This window comes from Polistes fuscatus, unplaced genomic scaffold (assembly GCF_010416935.1).
Source record: "Polistes fuscatus isolate 324 unplaced genomic scaffold, CU_Pfus_HIC Scaffold6, whole genome shotgun sequence".
Taxonomy (NCBI): Eukaryota; Metazoa; Arthropoda; class Insecta; order Hymenoptera; family Vespidae; genus Polistes; species Polistes fuscatus.
In genome coordinates, this window is record NW_025113140.1 from 5,844,830 (window position 1) to 5,862,492 (window position 17,663).

At 33.6% G+C, this 17,663-nt stretch overlaps 1 long non-coding RNA gene across 1 annotated transcript in view; it reads left to right on the forward strand.

The window, feature by feature from the left end:
• Window positions 1-17,366, forward strand: part of LOC122523082 — a 43,059-nt gene extending 25,693 nt beyond the window's left edge. The window contains exons 2-3 of the long non-coding RNA XR_006305245.1: window positions 6,335-6,451; window positions 17,317-17,366. This is a non-coding gene — a long non-coding RNA (uncharacterized LOC122523082). The remainder of the gene's footprint in view (window positions 1-6,334; window positions 6,452-17,316) is intronic.
• Window positions 17,367-17,663: the final 297 nt, after the last annotated feature.

The following is a 17,663-nucleotide window of genomic DNA, read 5'->3' on the forward strand; positions in this document are numbered from 1 at the left end:
ACCCTCTTCCCTCCTTCTCACTGGTTCCTAGAATATCGATGTTTTAACCGAGTTTTTTATTTAAAAAAATAAAAAACAAATAATTCACAGAAAAATATTCAAATGTATATGGTGACTTTGAATCAATAAAATATACAAAAATTTATTTTCTAACATTTCTGGAATAAATGTTAACTATGATCGGTCATATTATTATCTTTAACATTGTCTTTCATGTCGTTCAACCTTTTACTCTCTCTCCCCCTTCCCTTGAAATATCGTATCCCTCTAGTTTTCCCTTCGTTCTCTCCTTTTTATGTTATTTTTCGCTCATATTCTTTCTTTCCTTCTTTTTCTTTTCTCTCTCTTTTTTTTTTATATTATTTTTTATGCGTTGTGTCGCGATTCCGTGAACGAGCATTTTTTACCGCGTCCTTTGCTTCCTCTACCCCATCTACGACCTTTCCCACCTTCCTTTTAACATTTCTTTTTTCTTTTCCCCCCTTTTTCTTCTTCGTTTCTTCTCTCTTCCTTTTTTTTCCTTTTTTATTTTTTTCTTTTTTTTTTTTACTTTTATTTTCTAACGAATCTTTGCCCTCGCCAAAGATAAAATGGAATCGAGCAATAGAAAAGAACGAGGGGAATGAGGAAACAAAGGGTGATGTTGTGTGGTGTGAGATGGGGGTGGGAGTGGGGTGTTGGATTTTATGAAATTTAGTTCGGTGATACTTAAGAGGAATACTCGAATAGATTCGCGAATACTTGCGGTTAGTAGGAGAAAATACGTGTGTATTCTTTTAAAAGCCTTTATCGATTTTTAAAAAATAAAGAGAGCGAGAGAGAGAGAGAGAGAGAGAAGGATATGCTTTTTCATCGAATGTTGACTTTACTAAAATACAGGTAACATTTATTTTTTAAGAAGACGTTCCACTTATCGAAAAAAAAGAAAAGAAAAAAAAGAAAAAGAAATAGAAAAAAACAATTCGTATTTTATCATCGTTAACAGCGTCTGCTTGTTCACGGATACTAAGGAAAGAATTATTACGAATAAAAATGTCGGATAATAAAAATGTTGCGGGACCGATGTTCTTAATAAAAATTTCCCAGTCTCGTCGAAAAAAATGTTCATAAAATTTGCTACTACTTTATTGTTTTATCCAGTCTTTTTTGTTCCGTTTATTTATTTATTCTCCGAACATAACGCGATACGATCAACTTAACGCGACAAAATGTTCTCGACTCCTCCTATTTCATTTTATACACGGTACGTGAATTGATGTAACGTGTCCTTTTTTTTTCTATCTGTGTATACGTGGGTTCGTGTGTGTGTCTGTGTGTGTGTGTGTGTGTATTAACGATGGCGATACATCGTAAATATGAATTTTTATCGAACGATTCTCACGTTTATCTTCCTTCTGTCTCTCTCTTTTTCTCTCCCTCTCTCTTTTTCTTACTCTCTTGTTCTTCTATTAAATGTGATAATAATTTAACGATTTATAATAAGTAACTTTGCCTTCGTATCGTTCATTTATTTATTTTACGATCCATTTTGTATGTTGAACAAACTACTCGTACATTTAACAACGTTGTATCCGTAGCTGTAGTTTGAGGACTTTGAGAGTTTAACGTCAGTTAATTCGTTCACGTGTATAGCCAGTTTACGCAACGAGACTAACACTCACCCGTTTTAGAGATAAAACAGAGAGAATGAGATAGAAAAAGAGAGATCGTTAATTTGTCGAAATGTCATTTTATACCATCAAAGGTAAAGAACGGTAAAAGACAAATTTCGAAAGATAAACTTCGACGAAACTGTACTATCCGTTAAAAGGATTTTCATAGGAAGGATCAATGTTTTTCAAAATAAAAACCAAAAATATCCTGGATATCTAAAACCAATTAAAAATGAGTTAGATAAAAATATTGATATAGGATGAAACAAACATGCTATGATCTGTGATGATATCTATGGGTTAAAAATATAAACTATTATAAGGGATTAACGAAACAAAATTGATATAGGATTGATCACGATTTATATGATATTTTTGATAATTTGGTTAAAAGTATTAATTATTATATTTCTTAATACATTTATATATGTATTCATGATATTAGAAGAATGTATTAAGTAAGCAAAAATATTTGTACATTTGTATCCTACATTTCTAACAATTCAAATATTTGCATGTATTCATTTTATATTATTATATTTATTATTATTATATTTATTATTATTATATTTATTATTATTATATTTATTATATTTAGTATTATTTTTATCTTTTTTTCTTCAAAATTGTACAAATTTATTTAATACAAGAAGGAATTCAGACCAACCCTATACTCGTAGAATAGTAAAATCAAGATTAACATAATCTTCAAATTCTAATGAATTATTTGACACTTTCGTATTTATCTTGGGACAAAATTACAAAAGCTACAAAATTATACCTTATTTAAATTAGATTATAAGTACATTGCACATGTAACTCTTTGATAATATTTTTTTATCATACATCCTTACTAAAAATAATATTTTACATGTGAATTATTTACATAAATATACATATATAATGCTGTACCGATTATTCAATACAATTTATTTAAAAAATTATTTATTAAAATGTAACTGTGGCTATTATCAATTTTTCTCGACACATTTAATGATGAAATTGGTTCTTTAGTCTCCAAAATGATTGATTATAGAGGCTTACCATAAGTTGTTTTTTTTTCTGGGTGCCTAAAATTATATTTTGGAGTGGAGAAGAGGGTAGGGGCTTGTTCGAACAGTTATAGTTTCGCCACACTGATTGGAGTTAATTAACAAAAATGTTAAATAATGATAAGAATGAATTTCTTGGTATAGATTCCTTAGACTTTACTCATTGAATCTTTTATCCCTGAAGTCTGGTAAACCAGTTGATGTTCTTCAATAGCAAGTCGATTCTCTATTGTCTGAGTATAGGGGTTTAATACCAAAGGACGACATCTGTCGAGGGAGTGACACTCGATCAGGAACAATACGGAGATTGAATTATGAGGGCCGAGGGCTTGTCCTTTGTCACCCTCTCTTTCTATTCTACCTGTCCATTTCTCTTCATCCCAGCCACTCCCTCTTTCCCTAATTCCGACGTGTACGAACGTCACGTGGGTGGTCACGGTAAGTCAAGTGTTCGTGCATCGGTGTGAACTCAAGTTAACGTTTTCTTTTTTTCGGATTCCTTTGTGAACCCTTTTTACGATACATCGAACGCTCTTGAAAATGGCAATCGATAGTTGTAAAAATGATAAGAAACTATTATCTCCTTCTTTTTCTATTTTTCCAAAAGTATCTTGATTCTATCTCGGATACGAGATACAGTAAATTAGTTTGCTAGCACAATTCGTTACAGAAATATTTTCGTAATACAAAACACTCTTATATCAATCTATCAAAATGAGTTTTTTCATAAGAAATACATACTGGAAAATCAAATAATTTGTTGATTGATATAAAAATTATATAAAATATAAAATACTAAGTAACAATTAAACTTACTCCTTAGTCGTTTGCCAAACGTATTCATGCTGCTCGTATTGCAAGACATTGTAAGTTGATAAAATCAAAATTGTGTTCTCGTCTTGAAGAACACTCGTAAATCAAGTTACTTGTAATCCAAGGCTTGACTCTACAGTGGAACCTTAGTTTGGTAGCATAATTCGTTAGAGAAATATTTTCGTAATCCAAGACACTCTTTTATATCAATGTATCAAAGTGAGAAAGATATACATAATGGAAAATCAAATAAATTTGTTAATTAATATAAAAATAATATAAAATATAAAATACCAAGTATAACAATTAAATAAATTAATCCTTGTTGTTTGCCAAACGTATTCGTACTGCTTGCAATACGTTACAAGACATTGTTAGTTTATAAAACCAAAATTTTATGCTCGTTTTAGATTATTCTCCTGAAATAAATTACTTGCAATATAAGGTTTGACTATACAGTGGAAGCTTAGTTTGGTAGCATGATTCGTTAGAGAAATATTTTCGTAATCCAAGACACTCTTTTATATCAATGTATCAAAGTGAGAAAGAAATAATAACAATATAAAATATAAAATACTAAGTAACAATTAAACTTACTCTTTAGTCGTTTACCAATCATACTTGTATTGTTCGTATTGCAAGACATTGTTAATTCGTGAAATCCAAATTTTTTTCACGTCTTAGGGAACACTCTTAATTTAGCAATAAGTTACAATGTTTTGCTGTATAAGAAAAAGGAAGAAAGTTGTAAATAAGAGGATATGGACGCATGTAGGAGAATGCAGTAGACACGAGAGTAGTTTTCCAAAAGATTCAGCATGCTAACGCGTTCGAGAACAACGTTGGAATGAAAGCTCTTGGTGTTCGTACCCTTGAATTACCCCACCAATGCCTCTGGCAGTTCCTTCTTGTTTACGTCGAGTCGAGACGCTTGTTTCGAGACTTCCTAAGAAATCCAAGTAATTTTTGAACGCTCCCCTAGATGATTCTAACTTTCATATTAAATATCGATCGCATAAACATCTTTCTTCCCTCTTTCTCTCTTTCTCTATTCGCGAATCATGGACATCGTAAACATGTAATCAAAAAGTGTGCGTTGTCTCTTTACGATTTATTCGGATTCCATTTAATTTGAAAATTTAATTTATTTTCATTTACAATTTAAAATCTTAAGAATACGAAGACAAAAAATGTAATAAGTAAAATTAAAATAAAAATATTCTTTTTAAAACGGAATAATACATTTTGGTCATTTGGTATGCAGCGGATTATCGAACGAATTCGTGAGTTTTGCATCAGGAAATCTTGAAAATGCAATTGGTGTAGAATTCACGTGAAATTCCACTATCTAACACAATGTAATTTATTTACAAAACCACGAAGGAACGAAAAGGGGATACCACGTCCCTGACACTACAGAGAGAATCTGGTAAAAGCAAAACGTGTCGTATACAAATCCCTCAGGAGATCTACCGTAATATCATTTTTCAGTCTTCGAAGGCGTATCGCGTAGTACATCGGGTATCTTAGTATTAGTACATCGATATATTTTTCCTCGTTGTATATGATAGGTTCGGTTTAAAAAGAAGCTTCATGTTTTACATACGAAATTGGGAAAATAATCGTGTAAAACCTGACGATAGGATGCGTTTCACGTTAAATCCGTTACTACAAAAAAATAAAACCTCCCTCCACCTACTCCTCCAAAAAAAAAAAGCAACGAGAACTAGATATTCATCGAATATTTTACGAGGTAACCAAAAAAAAAAAAAGTTAGTAAAACACGTGACGCTTTGTCGCGACGACAAAAAGATTATTTTTGGCTCGTTTGATATCGTTTTCAACGTGTCAAACGTTTTTTTATCCAAAAAATATAAGAAGAGTAAAAAACAAAAAAGAAGACAAAATTACGAAGATCCTAATCGAGACGGAAAATATGTTATGGAAGGAGGAAAGGAAAAGTTATCGTTGCCGTTCGATTCGGATATTCAGGGGGTTCATACGGAAATCCTGAATGGGTCCAGGGCTTTTGGTGCTTCAGAAATTCGTAGGAAAGTGGTTGAATTCAATATGCCTCGATTCACCGGATGCTGTGCTTCAAGTTCTTCTCTCTCTCTCTCTCCCTCTCTCTCTCTGGTTTTCCCTGTTTAACTCGTATCGGTGTAGCCAAAATCATCCAGCCATAGAATACGATCCTCCTCGAGTTGGAATAATTCACGATTAATTTAAAAATTCATCGAATCGCGCTCTTGATGCTTTAACGAAGCTTTACGTTCAACGCATATATAATATTGATCAACGAAAGAGAGAGAGAGAGAGAGGGGGAGAGATAGAGAGAAAGAGGAAATACTAGAACAGAAATTCACAAAAGTTGTCGGCAAAGGCTAATCGATCTGGATCGATAATCCCATCCTCGTGTGCTTTGCCTGCCTGCCTGCCTGCCTGACCGACTTTCTCTCTTTTTCTCTGACTGTGAGACGAGCCGGAAACCGGGCTCTTGTTAATCCGGAATATCGCTGAGAGTGCGAATAATTTTTGTTCGTCGGGGTAAGGCAGATGATATGCGAGTTGGCTCGACGTCAACAAATTTCATCGTTTTTCCTCGAGTTCGTACAAATCGGCGTAATTCCAAACATAAAACACTAATGATTTATGATTTCTTTTTTTTTTTTATTTTTTTTTTGTTTAATTGAATTATATTACAGATAAAAATAACACGAAGCGCGAAGAAAAAATAAGAAAAGAAAAGAAAAGAAAAGAAAAGTAATGTACGAAATGATAAGGACGAATAATCCTAATTAGTATTGTTCAATGTAGAAACTAGCAGCAGGTCGACGTGTATCAGAGAGTATGCAGTATGTAAATTGGGACGTTTACGTACGCTCATGTAACTGGGTATGCTGATGGGGTTGCAGAAATTCTCTACTGGACGTGGTAAGCGTGACGACGGTCTTACCCGTATCATCCATCCCTCCTCTTTCCCAACCCTCTTCCAACCCCTTTCCAACCCCTTTCCTCTGTTCGGTGCCGCAAGCTCTTTCCGTCCTGCGGACAAGCGGAAATGCTGCGGAGGATTCAAGAGAGAGAGAGAGAGAATGAGAGTAACGTTCGCATAAATCGCAGATTCGCAACTGCAGGACGTATTACAGTAACGATGACCTGAGGATCCCTCGGTTAACACTTAACGTGTCTTGCCTTATTCAATGGCAAGCAGACTCCGAGGTGTTCTAATACTAACAACTAACACAACAGCAACAGCAGCAGCAACAACAACAGCAACACAACAGCAACAACTACAACGTCCATCCGATTGTCTTCTCAGTCGATTAGACTAATGCTTTTCTATCCAAAGTGAAAATGTAAATCCTTCGAGGTTCCTGTTACCGTGTTAACCTATCGCGTTTACACGAAATACCCTCTCTCAGATACCTACTTCTTCCATCTCTTTATCTCCTTTCGCGTAAGCTAGAGAAAATCTAAGGAAATCCCTAGGGAATTTTTCGATCGAGCAAAACGATTGAACGAAAATGCAGCTTCCGAGATATTCTATGGAAAAATACATTTTCTCTCTCGAAAAAAAAGGGAAGAAAGGTTATTCGCCATAAAGCGTGAACGTTCGATAAAGAAAAATTTCGATTTAATAAAATTCGTCAGAATCACCATTGGGGATAACTAATACGTAAAAGTTTATTACTGAACCCCCTCCCCTCTATCGTCTAATCTCTTTAGCCCTGCTTTTTATTTTTTATATTAAAGAAAAGCGGGGGGAAAAAAGATAAGAAAAAATAAGTAATAAAGTCGAAATGACAAACGGTGAGTTAAGTTCATTTATTAAACACGATTAGATAGAACAAGATATGAAAATAATTGAAGTAAGTAATGTGTTGATAAGGAGAAACTTCTTGGGTGAAGAAAATTCGCGTGTCTCGGCAGAAAATTAGTCGGACACTTTGAGATAATCAAAGGCTAAGCGCTAAAATTGGCATGAATATTAAATAGGGATTTGAAGCCGAGTTTTCGTGGATTAAGACGAGAAATAGAGAAAGAGAAAGTTGATTAAACGTACCGAGAGATATCTTTCCTGAACTTAGAATTTAACTCGTGGTATATATGTGTGTATATATATATATTCTTTTAAGAACTAGATTCTTTAGGAGAATAATAGAAAGAGTCAAGAGGAAGAGGATGAAAAGGAGGACTAAAACGAGGACTAGGACGGGGACGAAGACTAGGACGGGGACGGGGACTAGGAGGGGGACTAGGACTAGGACGAGGACATCGAGTCGAAGTTATCGCTTTGCGGCTATGGACGGGCGCAAATGGTGGAGGCACGTTATTATCCCGAAGGATTAATTTCCAACACGGTACCGTGCTCCAGGCCGACGATTCTCGTCTAATTGCCACGATCCCCGGTAGTGCGAGTCCCGGATCTCAATGACAATCAGAGCACAAGCCACCCTACCAGAGAGAGAGAGAGAGAGAGAGATTGAGAGATAGAGATAGATATAGAGATAAATATATATAAAAAATATTCTATATATATATATATAGAAAGAGATAGAGAGAAGAGAAAAAGCTTTCATATCAACGTTCATTGATAATCAAGAACTCGAGTTATAGTATCTACGCGTTCGTTAAATTTTTCCAAACTCTCATACCCCGTTTCCCCCATTGACCCCTTCCTTTTTCCGAGCTCGTATTCCCACTCGTCGCGTACTACAAACTTTTCATTGTAATTTACGAGGGGTCATTGTTAATTATTCGTAAGCCCGGGTACAAAACTTTAACCCTCAAGTTAGCTTACTACCCACATACTACCCATGACCATCACCACCACCACCACTACTACCATCACTACCACCACCACTATCGCCACCCATCAAGACGGACGAGGACGAGAAGGAGCATGCTGCTACTCTGGTTGAATTTATTTTTCTTTTTTTCTACTTTCTTTTTATCTCTCCTCACATAGAACAGGAACTTGTTTCCAACCATCGGAAAGCGACCTTAACGATGATTAATTCGAACAAAAATGCATTATGAGCTAAAAGATAAAACATACTTGCCTCAAGCTCGTTAGACAATGCTCCAAATTAATCATGTCGTCGTCGTCGTCGTCCTACCCCCCCCTTCTTTCCTTTTTGATTAGTATTACGATGTGTTTCTTATCCACCTTCTCAATATTATAGAGTACGTTTATCCTTCATTATGTATGACGAATATATTACAGGGAGATTGTTTATTTGCGATTAATTGCTAACGATCATTTAGGATGATTAATGAAGGTTTATTAGTATTTGTGGTATATCTTAAGGTGCAATTAGGATAGTTATCCTAGCAGAATAACGTTCTTTACGCGTTTAAGTTGTTACGGTATAACGATGCGCCATTTAATTCTTGCATTTTCAACCAACGAGTAAAAAAACCCTTTTCCTTTTTTCCTACATTATTTATTTTTTAAACTCCTTCCTCGTTACCTCCCCTCCCCTCCCCGCCCCTCCTTCCTCTCCTACCTCCACCCTTCCCCTCCTTTCCTCACCCCTTTTTGTCCTCGTGCTCTTCCCGCAGGCATAAACAAGGGTATCGCAATTCTCCTTAATACCACAGTATTAAAGTTTGAAAGAAATAAATGGTTAGCTCTGAAAATATAAAACCGGGTTTTCTTTATTTTTCAAAAAGTCCACAACAGTTCCGACGTACCCGATGGTGGTGGTGCTGCTGCTGTTTTGACAAAAGTCACGTTACCGTGACTTTATTTGCCTTTTCTTTCTTTCTTTCTTTCTTTTTCTTTTTCCATCGACCTATATTTAAAAAAAGAATAGAAAGAAAGTAGAAGAAAAAAATGAACAATAGGAAAACGTTCCAAATATATTCTTTCCGAAAAAGAACATTCTCTCTCTCTCTCTCTTTCTCTTTCTTCGTCGGTGAATTTTCATTGTGGAGATCGTCTTATCAAGTTTCGCTTATTCGTACGTTCATTCTTTGTTTTCCCTGTTAGTTATTCTTTGCTCCCAACGGTCCGATCCACAGGTGCGGCTACTTCCCGACGCTTAACATACAAATGAAGCTAATGAGACTAATGAAACTAATGAAACTTGTGGAAGGTTAATGAGTAAAAATACGAGATTCGTACTCTTTTTTTTTCCCCTCCCTAAAGGTAAAGAAAGAAATAAAAGACAAGGCAAAAAGACACGGGAGAAAGATAAAGACCGAGAGAAATAGTAACGTCGAATTAAACAGAAGATTTCTCCAGGGGTGAAAATAGCACGTTGCGCTTACAAAGTATAAAAAAAAGGAAAAGAAAAAGAAAAAAGGAAGGGTAGAAGACGGAGACGAAAACGAAGAAGAAGAAAAAGAAGAAGAAGAAGAAGAAGAAAAAGAAGGAAACAATTGATCTGGAATAAGCACGTAAGCACGAGTCGAGTGAAGACCGATTTTTCCATAGGGTTGTACGAAGAAGTAGGTACTTATTTACGAAGAAAAAGAATCAAGAAGGAAAAGAGAAGAAAAGGAAAAGGAAAAGAAAGGAAAGGAAAGGAAAGGAAAGGAAAGGAATAAGTCTACGTCGAGAGTAGTTCGAGTTTTTCGTTCGAAACGAACGGACGAGTAGCGTGCAAACTTGTCTCGTACCTCGTCTCGCCATTCATACGTGTTTAAACTGCGGCACTCGTGACGCACACGTCGCCAATATTACGGAAGCACTCGAGAGAGACCGTGAACAAGTAGTGGAGTGAGAGAGTAGAATGAGGAAGAAGGGGAGGAATAGGAGGAGGAGGAGGAGGAGGAGCAGGAGGAGAAGAGAAAAGAGAGCTCAGCATACTCTGTGGAACGATCGAACGTGAGCATAATTCGAACGAACATCAAATAAATATATGTACACATATGTATATATATATATTATACATACATATATACACACATACACATAGCTAGAGTATAGGTTCAATATCTGCTTGGTATGTACAAGCCATAGGAATATTCTAGGGATATATCTATATAGATCTGGAACAAAGTAATGCAGAATGTTGGGATGCTGATAGAAAAGAGTTGTAAATTAGCTGTCTAGAAATATCAATCGCCCTTCATCCTTCGTCGTTCGTCGATGACGATGACGATGACGATGATGATGAGGATGATGAGGATGATGACGACTACGACGGCGACAAGGAATGATGCATCATCGTTCTAACCCTTCGTACGACGTAAATATCGATTTTTTTCTCATGTATTTCGATCAACGTGATAGACGTAAGTTTTGTAGGAATAAGAAAAAAAAAAAAAGAGAGAAAAAGGGGGATGAAATACGCGCGAATGCCTTCTGGTTATATCATCCAGTTATCGGATCATCTCTGAAATGGATAAACCTGATTTTCTATCACGATATATGTATTATATTTACGATTATTTTCTACAACTTTTTGTTTCACGTAATGGGATAACGTTTATTGAGATGACAGCAAATTATTGGCTTGGACGAAATACTTTTTTTTTTCGAACTAACCCCCATACAATCAGAAACTAATTTATTGGATTGAACGATATCAAATATATCGTTCTTATTTTATAGTTAATAATGAACGGGAAAATAAATAATAATTGTTTCTATATATATTCAAATACAAACTAAACGAATATCTTGAAGATTCCGAATAAATCCTTCTTAGATTTATATGTAAATATCAACTTACATGGTTTCTTTCTTTTCTTTTTTTTTTTTCGATCTGTCGAAAAAGAGAAAACCCTCGACCCTTATCAATGCCTTTCAGTCTGCTTTGAAAGGGTGATTAAATATATCGTTGGAGAAAGTGAGAACGTTATTCGACATCGTATCCATGCTAATTCCAATTGTTCCTTCTCTCTTACTCTCACTCACACTCACACTCACACTTTCTAGTTTAAATCGAAAAGAAATTAAATAAAGTTCTGAACGAAGTCTCTTACTCTCCCCCTCCCCACTCTCTCTCTCTCTATCTCTCTATCTATCTCTCTCTCTCTCTTGATTTCTTTCTATCGTTCGTTCGTATCTCATGGAAACTACCCGAAGCCAATTTAAGAAAGAGTTGGTAGTCTTTTCCTGCTTCTTCGATCGCTTTCACCTACGTGTCTTTGGATTTAAAAGGTACTACCGTGTAATAGCTTTCGTTCGAGAATTCTTAACCAGAGATTTAGCAAAGAAAAAGGAAAGGAAAGGAAAAGTAAAGTGAGGGAAAGAAATAAAGGAAGAAAGTAGGGATATGAAAGGAAGTAGTAAAGGTCGGTAATTCAATGGACAAAAGTAACATTTCTTATTCTACTATTCAATCTAACGCGAATATCAATATAGATGTACAGGGTGACATCCTTCAAATAATTCACAAGTTACTCGTTATACGAAAAAATGTTTTGAACAAAAGTTGCATGGTATCTAGGGGGGAATTAATCTTTAATCTGTTTTTATCATTACTTTATTTTTTTTATTAAGATATTAGAATAACTTTCAATTGTTTTTTAAATAGAACGTCTAATATTTGTTTTTGTATTTCGGATAAATCATCAAATTTAGTGTAAGGTAAAAAGTATTATACATAATGAAACTTACAATGAATAATTAATAATTTTCTTAAAAAACAATAAATAACTTAGAAGTTATTTAAAATCGTCATATTAGTAGATTCATACTGTATGTAGTATTCCATTCTTCTTCTCTTTCTATGTTTCCTCTTTTATTCCTCTCATTTCTTCTTCTTATTCTTCTTTTGATAGATAAGTATCGTTCGAATAGAAAATGTCATTCTGTAAAAAGAATCTCATAAATGCAATACGTCTCTTTTCACGATGATCGATTTTCGTTTCGTCTACGTCTACTATTTGAATACATCAGTATCTATCTTGTATTCTTTTCATGAGTTAAAAAGAGTAAGAGAAAGAGTGAAAGTAAGAGAGTAAAAGAAAGAGAGAGAGAGAGAGGAGAGAGAAATTTTCTTTGAAAAATATGAAACGAAGAAAGCAAGACGAATAAGTATGATATATATAGATATATTTATTTCTCTCTGTATGTAATTTGATGCAAGAGGTCGTTCGTTCGTTCTTTGCCTTTTTATTAACAGACGAGAGCACATCATGAGAGATAAATCGAAGAATTCGATGCTTTCACCTTATTTTTCTTTTTTTTTTTTTTATTCTTTCTACTCCTCTTACGTTCTTCCTTTATCTCTCTATTATTCTTCTTTGGAATAAAAAAAAATACATCTCCTTCGCGATTTAAATGGAATCGATACGATCAAATATATATATACTTACCGAGAATTATTTAAATGTACAACTAAGGGTATAAATTAAAAATATTCTCTTATCGAATTTAGAGTAAAAATAATATTTTATCTTGATAAATATTCAAATTTGAATGAGAAAATTGGTCTGAACAATTTGAAAGATAAATAATTGATCGGAGAAATTATCTAAAAAGTTTTGTATCATCTTGAATAATCATAAACTAATTTATTGGATTTGCAACTTTTTAACTCTTTGAGTTTCAAAGTTGCCATAAATCTCCATGCGAACGGTAATAAAGGTATAATCAATCAAATTATTGTTCGTTGTTATATTAATGTGATAGTACAGTGATAATTTGTCCGTAAGTTCCTTTTCTCATATCGCTAATTTCAGAAACCAGGAACGTATGGCAATAAAATCAACCATAAGAGATTATTATTTGAAGTTACAATGAATAAATAGGTAATAAGTTAGGCTAAGTGGGTTATAAATTTGAATTATATTAGGTATATATAATAATATTATAAATAGTAATAGGTAATAAAATTAGTTAAGAATTATTCGAAGTAAAGAAAGAAGAAAAAAAAGAATAAAAAAAAAAGAAAGAAAATATAGGAACACCCCCACATATGGTTGTGTTACAGGAATGAGACATTTATTCGAAACTCAAAGGATTAATATAAAAAAAGTACTACTGTTATTTAATCAAATAAAAACTAATAACAATATTTCTCGAAACCACATTTATTGGCGAAACCAAATAAATGTAACTAAAATGCAATATATTTGATGGAAACTCTTTTGTATCCTTTTATTTAGACGATAAGTAAAAAAGAAAAGGACAGAGATATATAGAAAAGAAGAGAGAGAAAGAGAGAAAGAGAGATTTGTGCTCGACAGAGCAAAGATTTAGGTGAAGCGGAACGTTCGTTGCCTCTAAGCTTGTTCCTACTAAAGCTCTTTAAAAGCTTGCACTCACCAAAGAGAGTAGGGAACAAGAAAGATAGAGACAAAGTATTTCTCAATGAAAAGTTGCCCCTTTTCTTTAAAGATAAGTCCGTATCTATCGTTAAGAAGACATGAAAACCAAAATCGACAAGCAACTTCAAACCAAAGATTCGGAAATATTGTAGAAAACCCCCTCTATAAAGATCGTCGACGAAAGAATAAACGGAATTTTGTCGTCTACTATGTGGATGAGATTTGTATCGGAAGTTCTCGTGAAACGAGGAGGAGGAGAAGGAGGAGGGTGAGAAGGGGGAGAAGGGGGAGAAAGAAAAAGACGAAGCTTTTTCTTCTGTAGATTTCTCAAGGACGTTCTTTTTCTTCTTCTGCTTTTTGTCCCGAACGGAAATTATTTTGCGAATGACCCTCTCCTTTTTCCTTTTCATTCTTTTCTCTTTTTTCTCTCGAGATATTTTTTCTTACGATTAGGTGCGTCGAACGAAAAAAGAAAAAGAAAAATAACAAGAAATAGGAAACGTACATAAAATAAAATAAAATCATAATTTTCTGGTTGAAAAATGTGTCAGTAATTTATTACAAACGTTTCTTATTTTCAATTTTTTTTTCTTTCTTACTTGTATATTTAATCCTTCTTTTATTTAAATAATCGTATCGACGTCATCAAAGCTTTACACCAGTTAAGTATGCCGCCCTTTTCTTCGAAAAGTCGCGTTGCTCGTTAAAATGTAGAAGGTAGAATGAATTACTACCGGGCTCCGGGGTGCCCTTTTTGATGGTACTTTCCTGTTTTTTTTTTTTGTTTTTCTTTTCATTTTTTAATCAAGTAAATATGAATTTACCTTACATTTTACGTAAACTTGTGAGAAAAGAAAAAACTAAATGAATTAACATATTCAATAGTCGAGTGTGCACAGTTTAAGGTGTCGAAATGTAATCAATCATGACTCGGTTGGAAAATGACGTCAGGTTTATACGGATGATTTGTAGAAGGATCTACGTTATTAGCATAACATTATGTTCAATGCGCCATTCATGCGAGCTAGATCTGAAATCAAGATACAATGTATGTAATACTAGAATGGAGGAGTAAAGAAGAGCATGATATTTACATACATATATGTAATACATATATGCACACATGTAAACATATATATATATATAGAGAGAGAGAGAGGGAAGGAGGAGGGAGTAAGAGCGGTAAGAGGGGTAGGAGAAAGAGAAGCCCGTATTCCCGGTTGAGATATTTCAGTCTATTCCACTAGCAACGTTGCTAAAGCGAAAATCATATCGCAATTCTGAACCCGTAACAAACAAGCAACGCGCGATCAACCTACCACCATAACTTTCATATCAAACGATTGGAATTTTGTTCGAGTTTTATCTCGGCATGCGAATAATCGACGTTGAAAATAAACGCGATAAGAATAAATAATTGCGAAGTATGAGAGAAAAAAAGTTACGTTGATAACGAAACGTGCTTCTCCGTAGCGAAATGAAACGTGCTTTTCCGAAATGAAACGAAAATTACTATTAAATCACGAATAATTATTAACGGATAAAAAGCGATACCTGTGAACATTCGATGACGCGTGTAATAATTAATTTACCGAAGATCGGAAATTTCAAGCATTTATTACGTGTGGAACATTTCACATTCTTCTATCTCTTTTTACAATATTCACGTATCAAATATTTGCTTATTCGTTATTTATTAATTTTATAAATTTTACAAATGAGTCATAAAGTTTTGAGTAATATGAATTTGTTCTTGATATAAAAAAAAAAAAAGAAATTGTTCGTGAGAATTTGTTCATATAATTGTTTACAACAAATTTTTAATTAATTATTAACAATACGTTGAACAAACAGAGAACACTTTATCCTTTAAAACGATATTTGTTCCAATTCTCTACAACTTTTAGTTCCGAAGATGTTGCCGTCTAAATGGAACACGTAATTACTGAAAGAAATTATTTATTTAATAAAAATATTAAGTCCATTTTAATAATTAATTATTTAATTTATTTATATACTTTTATTATTTAATCTCAATTTTAATTTTATTTTGATAAACACAAATTAATTTAGTTCGTAAGAATTTCTTTATATTAATTGTTGATAACAAATTGTTAGTTAATTATTAACAATAAGATTAATTAATAGTGAACAGTTTACTCTTTAAAATGATGTATCAATCAAGTTTCTACGATTTTTAGTTCCGGAGATATTTTTATTTAAATGAGAGACGTTTACGTTGACCCATTGTTCTACATAATTTCATTCTTGTGTTAATGACCCACTGACCTACATAAATTCTGAGAATTTACTCAGCTTTACTACTACTACTACTACTACTGCTATTACTATTACTACGATCGCCTGATCGTAGTAAATTATGAATGAGAATCTTTCCATGACAATATTTTCTGAACAGAAGGACCTACAGACTTCTACGATACACCATTTTCAAGGGTAGATTTTTATTTTTATTTTTTTTTAGATTGTTAATAATAATTAAACAATTTGTTATAAATAATTTATATAAAAATTACATTCACTTTATTCCGCTATAGAAAAAGTCACATTGCGACAGATTAATGATATTACATAAATGAATAAACTATTAATAAATAAAAATTATCTCATAATTATAATAACAATTGTCTTTAATTAATAATTAAATATCTTTGGAATCAAAAGTCGTAGAAAATTGGAACAAAAAGTCATTTCAAAATGCACGATATATTCCATATATCTTACGTATTATTATTAACAAATAAACAAATTGTTATAAACAATTTGCATAAACAAATAAATTATTTTTCTAAAATCAAATTCCGATTACAACTGATATATAAAATTACCTGAACAAATAAACAAATCAATCGATTGTTCATTCAAAAATATATATACATAAAAAAAAGAAAAAATATAATAAACCTGAGAAAGATTTAAAAAAATTATACTTGAAAAATAATCGTCCACATTTCTGCACCCTCCTATAGTCGTCTCATTTATTCTTACATTTAACGTTTCACATGAATGCAAACACGTTAACTTTTATGTTAGCCGAATCGATTAGAAACGTTTTAGAATCGTCCAATTGCGATCGGTTTATCGAATTATCCACGGACGACGTCGTTATTACGTACCCTCTCTTCATCCCACTTCACTACTCTCTTCACATATTCGAGTACTTCCCTTGCATTTACGAGGATGAATACGAGCTTCTGTTTCTCGATTCATCGGTGCATGGCTGTAACGTATAAGCGAAAACAAGTCCCGGAGGAGTGTGTCGATCCCTACTTCTATGTACCCCCTTCCCCCAACCCCCTAGGCCCCATTCCACCCATCTCACCCATCTATCTCCACCTCTCTCTCTCTCTCTCTCTCTGTTCAATCCTCTCGTTTATCCTCTTCCATCATCTCTTCTATCGTCTACGTTTCGTGTCATACATGCATGCATGCACATACGTGGAAAAGACTTGCGTTTCAGGCAAGGCTTTATGTCGCTCCATCTCCTCGCTCTTTTCCTCCCATTTCTCTGGGTATTCTTTTTCCGCATTGTTCCATGCTGCTAGATCTTCGTCGATGAGGCATCATCGCGCTCCTAACAAGGATTTCAACGATATACCCTAGGTACAGTATATTGTTCGCTTGCATGGAACGAAACGTTGAATATATATTTTCATCTTTCTCATCGTTCTCCTTTTTATCATTTTTCTTTTTTTTATTATTTTGTTTCTTCTGTTTCTTCGTCTTTATTTTTAAACAAACTAATTTTTTTTTTGGTCTCCACCCTACTTCCTCTATTTTTTATTCTTTCACAAGAAAAAATGAAAAACATCGTTAAAGGAAATGGTTTTTAATATATGTTATAATACATTGTATTATATATTATACATATCAATCATCTGATATGAATCCC